Below are 12,404 nucleotides of genomic sequence, written 5' to 3' on the forward strand. Positions count from 1 at the left end.
CGATACCGCATCTGCAGCAGGCACTTTAGCTCAGACATGTACCCCACATCATTGCTAATAAAGAAGAACACACCGCGAGCGAAGCGAAAATTGCTCTCAACCGCTATTCCCACTCTATTCGTCCACATCCCTCCACTGGTGAGTCAAGTTTACGGATTTAGCTCTCGGCCTTGCGGTAGTGTGTAGCATTAGCTAACAATAATTTCCCCATTTATGTATCCACTCAATATGAAGGCGGAAGATTCTCCATCCGTGTCGTTATTGCAGTCATCAGCCACTTCAAGCGCCTATCGGGTAATCTTACTTAGCTATTCTGCCACTGACTTGTTTTAGGCATGTAAATCAATAGTTTTAATTTATCGTGTAATTATTTTACCTAATGGTACACCCTAGTACTCGTCCTCTAGTCTTTGTTTTCAGTTATAATTATTGTTATCCAAAATAATGCAAGTACTGTCTTTCAGGGAGATGCTGAGGAGTCCAACGCATTGACGACAACCGTTGATGTCACTCAGATGCTCGAGGTACGTTTCCGGACAGTTCCATCGATGGAGATCATCAGATCTTGCATTCTTGTAGCGTGATTGTTACACACAATGTTTCTTTCGTTTTTAGCCATTGATATGTCCTTCTGTCGTCGCCCTCCTATGTGTCTTCTTTTTTCAATATTGTGTTCATTACTAATGAAAGTCCTATGTTTCAGGGAGTCGATGGAGCATTAGTCCAAGAAGAAGGGGGAGCATGCAGTTACGGGTCGGCGCAATGTTCTACAAGAACATCACCCCTAGTAGTTGATGCAGATCTCTGGGTGGTGACACTTCCAACGATCGAGCAAATCGAATCATATTTAGATATCCATTACTTATTTTAGACAACTGATCATTTGTGCAGGTCTATTTAGATGAGCCGTTGACGCCTGCACAAAGTTTATGTTCTTTTTAACAAAATAGAAAACCATACTAATGCAATTACTGTGTTTCAGGGAGTTGCTGAAGCGTCATCTTCAATAATATCATCAATGGAAGTCTATGCAGAGCCCGAGGTATGGATCTTGACAGTTCCATCTAACTAGATCAACAATGCGTGAATAATTGTCGTTTGAATGTTCTACACAATGCGTTCATTCGTGTTTTGCTATTGAGATGTACGTGGGTATTGGTCCCCAAGTACATTTTGTGTTTTCAATATTATTATACATACTAATGAAAGTTCTATGTTTCAGGGAGTCGATGGAGCGTCAATGCGTGATGGATGTGCTTATCATAGTCGTTGCAGCGCAAGAGGAAGTGGAGACATGCACACACGAGTCGGAGCAACAGCGTCCTGATGTTGAAGTTCGAGGCAAGAAAGTTTCAAAGAAAAGAAAGCAAAAGAAGGTTAGTGTCCTGGTCACTATATTATGTTGTTTTTCACTGTTAATAGTTCAATACTGTAAGTTGTGTTTAAACTGAACATCCCTTTTCCAATCTGTCCTCTAGTTGCGAGTGGGTGTACGAACTAGATCTACACAGACAGTGAAGCGAACGAGAGATGTTGCTTGTCAAACCTTTTGGCAGGGACTTGAGACTGGAGATGCATCGTGCCAATGGGAAGAATATGAAGTGATTGACAACGGAGCTATACCACCACCAGCCATTGATAGTGAATGTCCTCCTGGTAGTTCGGATGCAGTCGGAGATCAATTCACAGAATCCACACCCGCAAAAACTAAGACCGCGAGAAAGTTGAAGAAATTGTTTTATTCACCCATCGCCGGAGAAGGAACAGATGTTGCAATGGAAGAGAATGAAGTGGACGACAATGAAACACCATCAATATCACTGAACATAGCGGAAGACGATATCAGAGATTCTACCTTTCATGTGAGTGACATGTCCTCAACGTTACAGGCCGAACCAGCTGGGATGCAGAGTGACAGTATAAGGAAAGAGGCCAAATTCATTGTATTCGATAGTTGTTTGATTGATATTATTATTCGGGTGAAATGTGGGCATTCGGTTGGTGGGGAAGTATGTGGGGAGCCATTGATTAATGTGACTCGTGCAATTCGAGGCACTAACCTTAAAATACATGCCACCTGTACAAAATATCATCCTTTCTCATGGTCTGCACAACCCATGCTGGGGCAACTGCCAGCAGGCAATCTACTTTGTGCAGCGGCTGCACTTTTTAGTGGTTCAAGTTTTAAAAAGTTAGAGTCTTTCTTTCAGTTTGTGGGAATCCATTTCATTGCGAAAACTCAGTTCTACAAATACCAAACCGATTATCTATTTCCAGCCATTAGCGAAGCTTGGCGAATGGAAAAAATGTCTATTGATAGTACATTCGCGGGCAAACGGTTCAGGCTAGCCGGTGATGGACAGTGCGACAGCCCAGGATTTTCAGCCAAGTACTGCACCTACCACTTTCAGGACATGGAAAGTAAGAAAATTGTGAGTTCGGTGGTCGTGCAGGTGTCACAAAGCACATCCTCAGTGGCCATGGAGAAAGTTGGCTTTGTAGCATCATTGCAAGAACTACAATCGCGGGGAATGGTGATCGACCTGATAGCCACGGACAGACACGTTTCAATTGCCAAGACAATGAGAGAAGAGTACAAAAATATAAATCACCAATTTGACGTTTGGCATCTTGCAAAAACAATCAATAAAAAAATGTCGGCTGCAGGTAAAAAAAAGATATGCAAGGTATTTCACAGTGGTCCAAGTCAATCAGCAACCATCTTTGGTGGAGCTCAAAAACATGTGGAGGGTCGTTGGAAATTCTACTGGAAAAATGGCGGTCAGTAATGCTACACTGTAGCAACGTTCACCGCTGGACCACAAACCAACATTTCCACAATTGTGAACATGGCCATTTGTCCACAGAGGAGGCACGGAAGAAGAAGTGGTTGATTCCTTCATCACCCACTCACAAAGCCATTGAAAAGATTGTATTTGATAAAACTATAACAAGAGATTTGAGGGGACTCACGGAATTCTGCCACACAGGAGATTTGGAGGTGTTCCACAATATGTGCCTAAAGTACAGGCCAAAACGATTGCATTTTGGCATGAGGGCATGATAAATCGGAATCTTCTAGCGGTCTTGGCACATAACCATAATGTTGGCCGTCAACAAAGTAGGACGACCGGAACTTTAGGACGCTTCGCTACAATAAGGCCTTCACTAAAAGAAGTAAACAATGGGTGATCAAACCAGTGTTTCTGGATATGCAATATGAGTTTATTGAGAGACTTATTGTTGATGTCCTAGATAGGCACATACATGGAGTTGTGAACGAACCTGTGCAGGGGACAACTGCATTGCCACCCAACATTGCCTCTGTTCCATGTCCACCTAAAGCAGAGCTCATTGAGAAATACACATCACGGTTTAAATGATTGTAATTTGATTGTCTGTTCTCTCGAGTCTCCTCATGTTGCAGGCCCATTGAATATGTGTATCTATGTAATGTGTAAATAAAAGTGATTGCTCAGTGTACATGCAATGTGTCTCTCCACCGTTGCCCCTCCCTTCACCGTGCAGTTGTGCGAACCACCCGGGTGTCACCTGTGACTTTGCTCTGGAGTCTCCTCATGTCGCAGGCCCATTGAATATGTGTAGCTATGTATTGTGTAAATAAAAGTGATTGCTCAGTGTACATGCAATGTGTCTATCCAACCGTGTTCATTTGCGCATTAAATTAAACCAAACAGTAATATAAATCATTTTTCAAAAAATATAGAATGTCTCCGTATTTATGGTTCTCTGGGGCTGCAAATGCACACAGACAAAATGCAAAGATGGAGTGTAAATTTCAAGTCCTGTGAGATGGCCTTACACTGAATGTAGCTAACTAGGAATGTGTGCTCGTTCAAAGTGAAGGTCAGCTGCTTTGATTTTTTGCTCGGGTGCCGGAATGGCCCACGACTCAGTATAAGGTTCTATTGTTATTTGACCTTGACAGGCCGGGACCATCCCGAAAGACTTCTTTTTGGGGGTGTGGTGCAATAACGTAAACGATAATGAATATAATTTCAGAAACGAAAGCCATTTAATGTTCGTTCATTAGAAGAAATAACGTCGGCATAGAAGGAGTGGTATTTCGGGGCTGCCCTACGCACAGACACAATGGAAAATGCAAATATAATGTAAGTAACTCTTTAGATGAGTTTATACCGCAATTTAATTACTATACAGTAGCTTTAAAGACGGGTTAAGTTGTACTTGTTCGTTCTATGTGGCATATTGTTTTGTACCGCGCACTATCTTGAGGAGAACCATCTCCTTTTACGGAAGCACCTCAAAACCTTCCTCTTTGCTTCTGCTTTCTCTCTCCCTCTCCCCTGCTACAACTGGTCCACTGTCTGCGACCTCGGTCCTGGGCCCTTCCACTCTCCACCTGCACTGCCTCCCTGTCAACCCCTGCACTGGGGGACTGTCTCAGTATCCTACAGCCCCCCCTTCCCAGCACTTGTTCTGCACTTACCTTGCACTCGCCACCAGCTGGCCCTATGTATTTATTATTTTATGCTACTTACCTTGTACTCCACTTCCCCCCTCCCCTTCCCCTTGCACTTTTACCTTCCCCCTACCCCTGCACTTGAGCGATCTGAATGACACCTGGCCTAGTAGGATCGTTGTCTGTCTTCTCCTTGTTCCCCCCCTCCCTGCCTCGCCACGCCTTGAAACACTTGTGTATAGGCGCGTTGCAAATGCCATATTATATCATATCAGTGACGAAGTGGTCCACTGGCGCTCAGGCGGCTCTGAAAAAGGCGGAGGAGAGGGGGTGGGTTACTGGAAATGACGTATAATACCCAGTTGCACTGTCCTAGCTATGAAATAATTTCCCGACCTAATATATAAAATGAATAATTTTAATAAAGATCTGATGGTGAGACTAATTTCATTTTTTATGTTTTTAAAACAGGTACATCCTTCATTATTGTATGTGTCACCAGTACCAGACACCGGCGGATGGCTTTTACAACCGCCAGTTGCTTCTCCGCGTGAACAACGTTACCACCCTGACCATTTTATGGGACGATCGCCAAGTACAAGTATGCCCTTACGCGGTACTAATGGCTAGATGCAACATACATACCGTTGTGGTGGCCTAGTGCCTCGTTGTTGGAACAGCCATGCGATTATCAGTGCGACCGAAGAGCTTATTTTATCGTAAACCAACACCCTGTGTACTGCACACGAACATCGCTTGCCTCAAGACGAACTATTTTGGATCGAGAGCAAAGAAAAATGCAAATCGCTGAATATTCTCTAAACATTTGATGTCAAATAAATGTACTTTACCAAATTTACAATCTTGCGGTTTGATTTAAAAGTACAGTTTCATATTCCGAATTGTGGCGCGCTGTGTTGTGAGCTGATCTGTGTTGGTTTCCGGGTTCTGTGTGGAGTCGCGTAGAAGACGCTTGGGCGCGTTTGCCTACGCAGCACAGTCACGTCGTGGATAGAGGCGGGGAATATGAATGTTTTGATAAAGTCTGTTTCAGGGGCGGGGGATATGATTTAGTGCCGCAAACGCAGGTGAGCCAGGTTGATGTGGGGAAATGATAGGATTATCACAAAATGGCGGCTGATTTCGAGTGCGTTAATGGACGAAAAGTCGGGTAAGGTCCATAGGAAAGTTTTCTACGATCTACCGATTTATGCTTAAAAACACATGGCCGAACCGTAGGAACAATAAAAAAAAAGTCCCGGAACTATCCTTTAATGTGTCCGCCCTCGTAGGAGTGCGCTAATAGCATACCATTACGAGTACGCGGACACGAGCTTTGCGTCATGCCGGTAATGCCCCTCCAGCCTTGCCGCTAATCTCCCCCAAAAGTCACTTACCGCCTTCCACGACAGTGCAGATAGCAACTCCGCCTTGACGCATAGTGCAAATAGCGGCCACTGCTAATAGCGTTGACCGTTAAATACCGGAACCGGAAATAGCATCATCGCACAGGAACGGGAAAGAGCACGGCGGCCATCTTTAAAAACACAATCCATTGCCATCCTCTGCCCCCTGGACCTGTTCGTGTTACCTTGCTGCCTGAGACCCATTGCTACACTGTTACCATGCCCAAGGCACTAAAAAAAACAACAGACCGCCAGCGAAAGGAGAAGTTCTCCACTGAGGAGTTAGTGATGCTGACTCAAACCTTAGCGGACAATGCCGAAGTGGTCTTCGCAAATGACATGCGGCGGGAGACCCTCCTAAAGAAGAAAGCAATCTGGGCCGAAGTGGCAACAAAAGTGAGTGCTGTAGGCACCAGCACGCGCACTGTACGCTAGTGCAGAAAATGATGGAACGACCTGAGACTCCGGGTCAGGATGATCCTGGCCGAGAACCACAAGACTGCCAACGCTGGAGGATCAGGGTCACCAATCAAGCTGAAGGAGTGGGAGGAGACATGTGCAAACCTCATCGGGGTAGAATGTTATGAGGGAGTCGGGAGGATGGAGCACGGCGTGCCAGACATTTCTGATGGAGGTAAGTGCACTGATGCAAGCATGCAATGTGAATGTACAAGTCCCCACAAATGGCAGCCCTGGATCACTGCATGGATGGCCCGGCATCCACACATGCATCCCACCCTGCGCATGTCAACGCCAGACCCCAACACACACACATGCATACATCAACAGAGCCAAGTGCCACACACAACACTGCATGGATGAGGCACTGAAATGACACCTCACCTGCTTCCTCCACAATGAAGTTCAAACGGCCCCAAATGAATTCATGATGTAGCCTGCATTGAGTACATGCGACCATAACCAATGACATCCCCCTTCTTGTCCCCGACAGGGTCGCATACAGACAGCGAGGGAGCATCCCAGGCACCCCCTGTGCAAAAGAAGAAAAGGCCACAGCCCAACGAGGACGCACCAACAACATCAGGTGGAAAAAGGCCAAGGCCCCTATTGCAGCGTCCAAAACAACTCCTGCGCGCCACTGCCAGTGCCACGCAAAACCCTACTGCCCCGCCTCTGGAGGTCCACTCCCCCCCCAAATCACCGCCACCGAGGGTCCACCCTCAGCTGCTGCCAGTTCGGCTGGGGAGGCAGCAGCCATTGCCCCATTGTCCGACGTGGATGAGCCCACAGAACTCGATCTGCCTATGCACACCCCAAGCCCTGCTGTAACCCCCGAGCAATCACCCCTAGACACACCTTGCTCGCACGTCACCGGTCACGAGTCCATGGAGACCTTCAGTAGCCCCTCAGAGGCGGCATCTGCACACCAGCCAGCATCAGGATGCGCAGCAGACACACCACCACAGGCCACCACTTCCCCTGACCTGGCCAGCGTCATCCAGCGCCAGCAGGCTCTCACAGACCTCGTAGGTCAACATGTGGAGGAGGTTGCCCATCTCAGGGCTGACCTCGGGGAGACATCCAGGCACTCCAGGGAGGGAATGGAGTCGTGCACAGACAGGCTGTGTGGGGAGCTGATACGCGTCCGGGAGGTGCTAACACGCATCGCAGATGCTATGGAGCGCCAATTTCCACCAGGACAGTCTGCCACCTCTTCGACCACCAGTTCGCGGCAGACAAGCCCAATCAGACGCTCTACACGCACCACCAGGCGCACCTCCAGCCAGCCCCCAAATGCTGGCCCTGGCAATGAACAATAGGGCATGAATGTCCATTGACCTCTGTGCATGCCTGGACACATACATTGTTGGAGACTCATGAGGGACAGTTGTGGGGGGTGGGGGGAAGGGTGTGATGGGACAGTTGTGGGGGAGAAGGGTGTGATGGGACAGTTGTGGGGGGTGGGGGGAAGGGTGTGATGGGACAGTTGTGGGGGGTGGGGGGAAGGGTGTGATGGGACAGTTGTGGGGGTTGGGGGGAAGGGTGTGATGGGACAGTTGTGGGAGGGGAAGGGTGTGATAGGACAGTTGTGGGGGGGAAGGGTGTGATGGGACAGTTGTGGGGAAGGGGGGGAAGGGTGTGATGGGACAGTTGTGGGGGTAGGGGGAAGGGTGTGATGGGACAGTTGTGGGGGGGGAGGGTGTGATGGGACAGTTGTGGGGGGGGTAAGGGTGGCGGGATGCATTGTTGATGTTGTGCTGTAGGAATGCTGCATGACTATGTTGGCAGCATGGATGACATTTGTGTATTTCGTGGCGTGGAGTGTCGTGCAATGTGGATGAGGATTGATGTTTGATGTCACCAGATTTGGGTTGTCAGCTGTGTCGTGTGGCATATACTTGCATGTCCGTTCATCCCAAGTACGTTGCTGCCCTCACAGATGCCCATTAGTGTACATCTGTACGTGAATTTGGGCGACGGACTACAGGCTACACCCAGTTGGAGTATCTATGTACCCCCCCCAATGCACACCCAGTTGGAGTATCTTTCTACCCCCCCAATGCACACACAGTTGGAGTATCTTTCTACCCCCCCAATGCACACCCAGTTGGAGTATCTATCTACCCCCCCAATGCACACCCAGTTGGAGTATCTATCTACCCCTCCCAATGCACACCCAGTTGGAGTATCTATCTACCCCCCAATGCACACCCAGTTGGAGTATCTATCTACCCCCCAATGCACACCCAGTTGGAGTATCTATCTACCCCCCAATGCACACCCAGTTGGAGTATCTATCTACCCCCCCAATGCACACCCAGTTGGAGTATCTATCTACCCCCCCAATGCACACCCAGTTGGAGTATCTATCTACCCCCCCAATGCACACCCAGTTGGAGTATGTATCTACCCCCCCAATGCACACCCAGTTGGAGTATCTATCTCCCCCCCAATGCACACCCAGTTGGAGTATCTATCTACGCCCCCAATGCACACCCAGTTGGAATATCTATCTACCCCCCCAATGCACACCCAGTTGGAGTATCTATCTACCCCCCCCAATCACACTGCCATGTGCTTAGCATGGAACTCACCAAGTAGCCACGAACGTTGTCCCATTTGTCGCTCCATGTAGCGGGGGATAGTTGAGTTCTGCAGGACCATGGAATCATGGGTAGATCCTGGAAATCGGGCACGGCAATGTGTGATTATCTTGTTTGCGTCACATACCATTTGGACATTGATGGAGTGGAATTGCTTCCTGTTTCGGTACACTACTTCATTGTGATGTGGGACGACCAATTCCACATGTGTACAGTCGATGGCCCCAATGCAACTTGGGATGCCTGCCAGTGAATAGAAGCCAACTTTGGTGTTTGCAATCTCCTGGGCAGTCCGTGGCATGGATATGTGTTCGGGTGCATTCTTCAGGAGGGCATCGAGTACCTGGTTCAGTATGCGTGAGAATACTGGTTGGGAGATGCCATGCATCTGCCCACTGTATGCTGGTAGGTTCCTGTGGCAGGAAGTGGAGCACTGTCACCACCTTGAGTAGAGGGGGGATGGCAGTTCGGATATCTATGAGGCTCACAATGTCGTTGTGTATCATGTCCACGATGCTGGTGATGGTGTCCCGGTCCAGACGGTACAGGGTGTGTATCTGCTCAGGTGTTAGGTTAAATGGACTGGCTCTGATCCGGGGAATTGGTGGGTGCCTCTGTGGTATGATTAGGTGGCGTGGTGGTGCTTCCTGTGCCTGTCTGACCCTCCTCCTCCTCCTGCCTCTCCTCTGTGTAGCCTGTTGTTGTAGCAGCAGCGCTGCAATCAGGTCCTCCAGGCCATGTAATGCTGCCAGTATTGGAACCATCTTGGTGTGGGAAGGGGTGTGGGAAGGGGTGTGGTGTGCTTCTTTTGAGCAGCCACAGTCTCCATTGCCTCCACCTGTGCTGATTTTGGCCACCTGTGGCAGGTGTTGACACTGCTTAGTTCTTTGAACGGGTGGTTCGCGATGGCAGTATTGCCGCCATGCCGGTAAGGGGTTTTGGGGTATTTACCATGGTGCTATTGCCGTGTGCACTAGCCTTGTGATGGTGTGCTATTAGCGGCATATCGTTATTTACGGGTTGGCGGGTCACGCGCACGCGGACTGACCGCTATTAGTGACACCGTAATTAGCGGTGCCGCTAATGGCGGTGAGCCGGGTCGTAATCCGCATGGGCATTTAACGTTACCGGTATTCCATTACCGGTAACGTTAAATACCTACCGCCATCCGTGTAATGAGGCCCATAGTGTCGAAAGGGGTTTGTCTAGTGCTGGTGTGTAATTAATTATTATAGGCATATTCAGCTATCCATAACAAGTCCTTCCAATTTCTTTCCACTTGATGTAACATGCAACGTAAGTATTGCTCAAGGGTTTCGTTTGTTCTTTCTGTTTGGCCATCTGTTTGAGGATGGTGACTTGTGGATAGTCGAATGTCAATTTGGGCCATTGAACAGCATTTCCTCCAGAAGTTGGATACAAACTGACTACCTCGATCTCAAATCAAGACCGATAGAAAGCCATGTAGCCGTACAATGTCCTCCAGGAATACATTTGCTAAATTGGATGCATTTGGAAGACCCTTAAAAGGAATAAAGTGTGCTATTTTAGAGAACAAGTCTACAACTACAAAGATGGTGTTGAATCCTTGACTGGGAGGTAGATCTGTAATGAAATCAAGGGACAGTGTGTGCCATGGTGTGGGAGGAATTTCCAATGGTCGGAGAAGACCAGCTGGTTTCTGCTTTTGGGACTTGTTTTGTGCACACACACCGCAAGATTGGATACATTGTATGATGTCTTTACGCCAGGTGGGCCACCAATAGTTTCATTTTAATTTAGCTAGAGTTTTGGCAATTCCAGGATGACCTTCAATCAGGGAGTTGTGATAACCCGAAATAACCTGCTCTTGTAAATCTTTACTTGGCAAGTATAGACGGTTCCTAAAATATGGTAACTGGTCTTTAATGGTGTAATGTTCTCTTTGATTTTGAGGAACTTTTTTTGTACAGATATCATGTACTTGTACCTTCGCGACCTATTTTGAAAATGCTCCTTGTACTTTTTGATTCCTCCCTTAATGTATTTCTTTATTATATTGACGTTTGTCGCATGAGTGTAGGCCAACACGGAGACACTGAGTTCTTCTACTCCGTCTGAGAATCTTGGAAAAAAACGCACACCTGTGCTTGGACTTCTTTGCGCCAAAATACGTGAAAGGATGATTCCAAAACAAGTCTCTGGTTAATTTGTTTTTATTTTGTTAAATGACGCGGATGACACGTGTTTCGGCAGCTATACTTCGCCTTTTTCAAATCCAGGCTATTCGATTCCAATCAGGGGGATAATAGTTCTAAGGGTAGGACCTGACCCATGTAGAGGTCGGTTTTTGAATGATGTGCTAACCACTTGCATCACGACTGTAATGAAAGTCAATACATCACCATTTAAAGATGGAACTACATTACCCAGAATTCTTCTCAATGGACTTCACATTAGAATAGACCCTCATACGAGAAATACAAACAATGCGAGGGATTCTTATAAATATAATTCCTGATAACTGTGACCAACATCACAATAACGTTTGTCGACAAGGATATATGTTTATTAAGTAAAACTACTTAATGTATAGAAATGCACTCAAAACGAGTGAATACAGGAAGAGAGGGGCTAAAATAACCCGTTATTAAGTAAAACATGGGAAGGTATCCCAAAATATGGCCGCCACCTTTAGAGGTGAGGAAAGTGACGAGGGACTCAGGGAAAACGAATGCTGAAAACAATCAGGGACCTTGGGAGAGAAGGAACCCGACGCTTGGTATCAACTTAACACTTGATATTAGGGAAGGTACAACAGCTAGCTATGCAATACTAACATAAACAACTGAATAGACTAAACCCTAATTTAACCCATGCTTGTACTCAAACATATATGTTTTTTCTGTGTAGGTGGGATTGAACCCAGGACTTTCTAGAATCAGACTATACAGTGGGTGAATCGCAATCTTACAAATGGTAAGAGATGCCATTACAATGGGCACAAAATAAGTAGATCACAATCATTTTACTTTACATTGAGGGTGCTATTTACGTAACATACTTAATAGATATATGGGTCGTAACTACTTAAAAAGGCAAGAGCACTTATCTCCCCTCACCCCCTCCCCCCCTCTCAGCTCCAAAACACTGACACATGGTTTTTTCAACAAGGGTTAGACACGTTGCACGAGGTGTGATGCTTTTTGCTAAATTATTTTCAGAGTGTCATGGTGTAGGTTTCAAACACAATGAAGTCACATTCTTTATTAAGTGCTGAATAACAGATGAGTATGTTATACATGAACCTTATTTTTGTATTGTGTATTTGTTTCTTTTTCTGATTATGAATAGCCTGGATTTGAAAAAGGCGAAGTATAGATGCCGAAACACGTGTCATCCGCAAAGGGCTAAACCTTTAACAAAATAAAAACAAATTAACCAGAGACTTGTTTTGGAATCATCCTTTCACATATTTTGGCGCAAACAAGTGCAGGCACAGGTGTGCGT

The sequence above is a fragment of the Ambystoma mexicanum genome, chromosome 13 (genome assembly GCF_040938575.1).
Source record: "Ambystoma mexicanum isolate Mex_15411 chromosome 13, UKY_AmexF1_1, whole genome shotgun sequence".
Lineage (NCBI taxonomy): Eukaryota > Metazoa > Chordata > Amphibia > Caudata > Ambystomatidae > Ambystoma > Ambystoma mexicanum.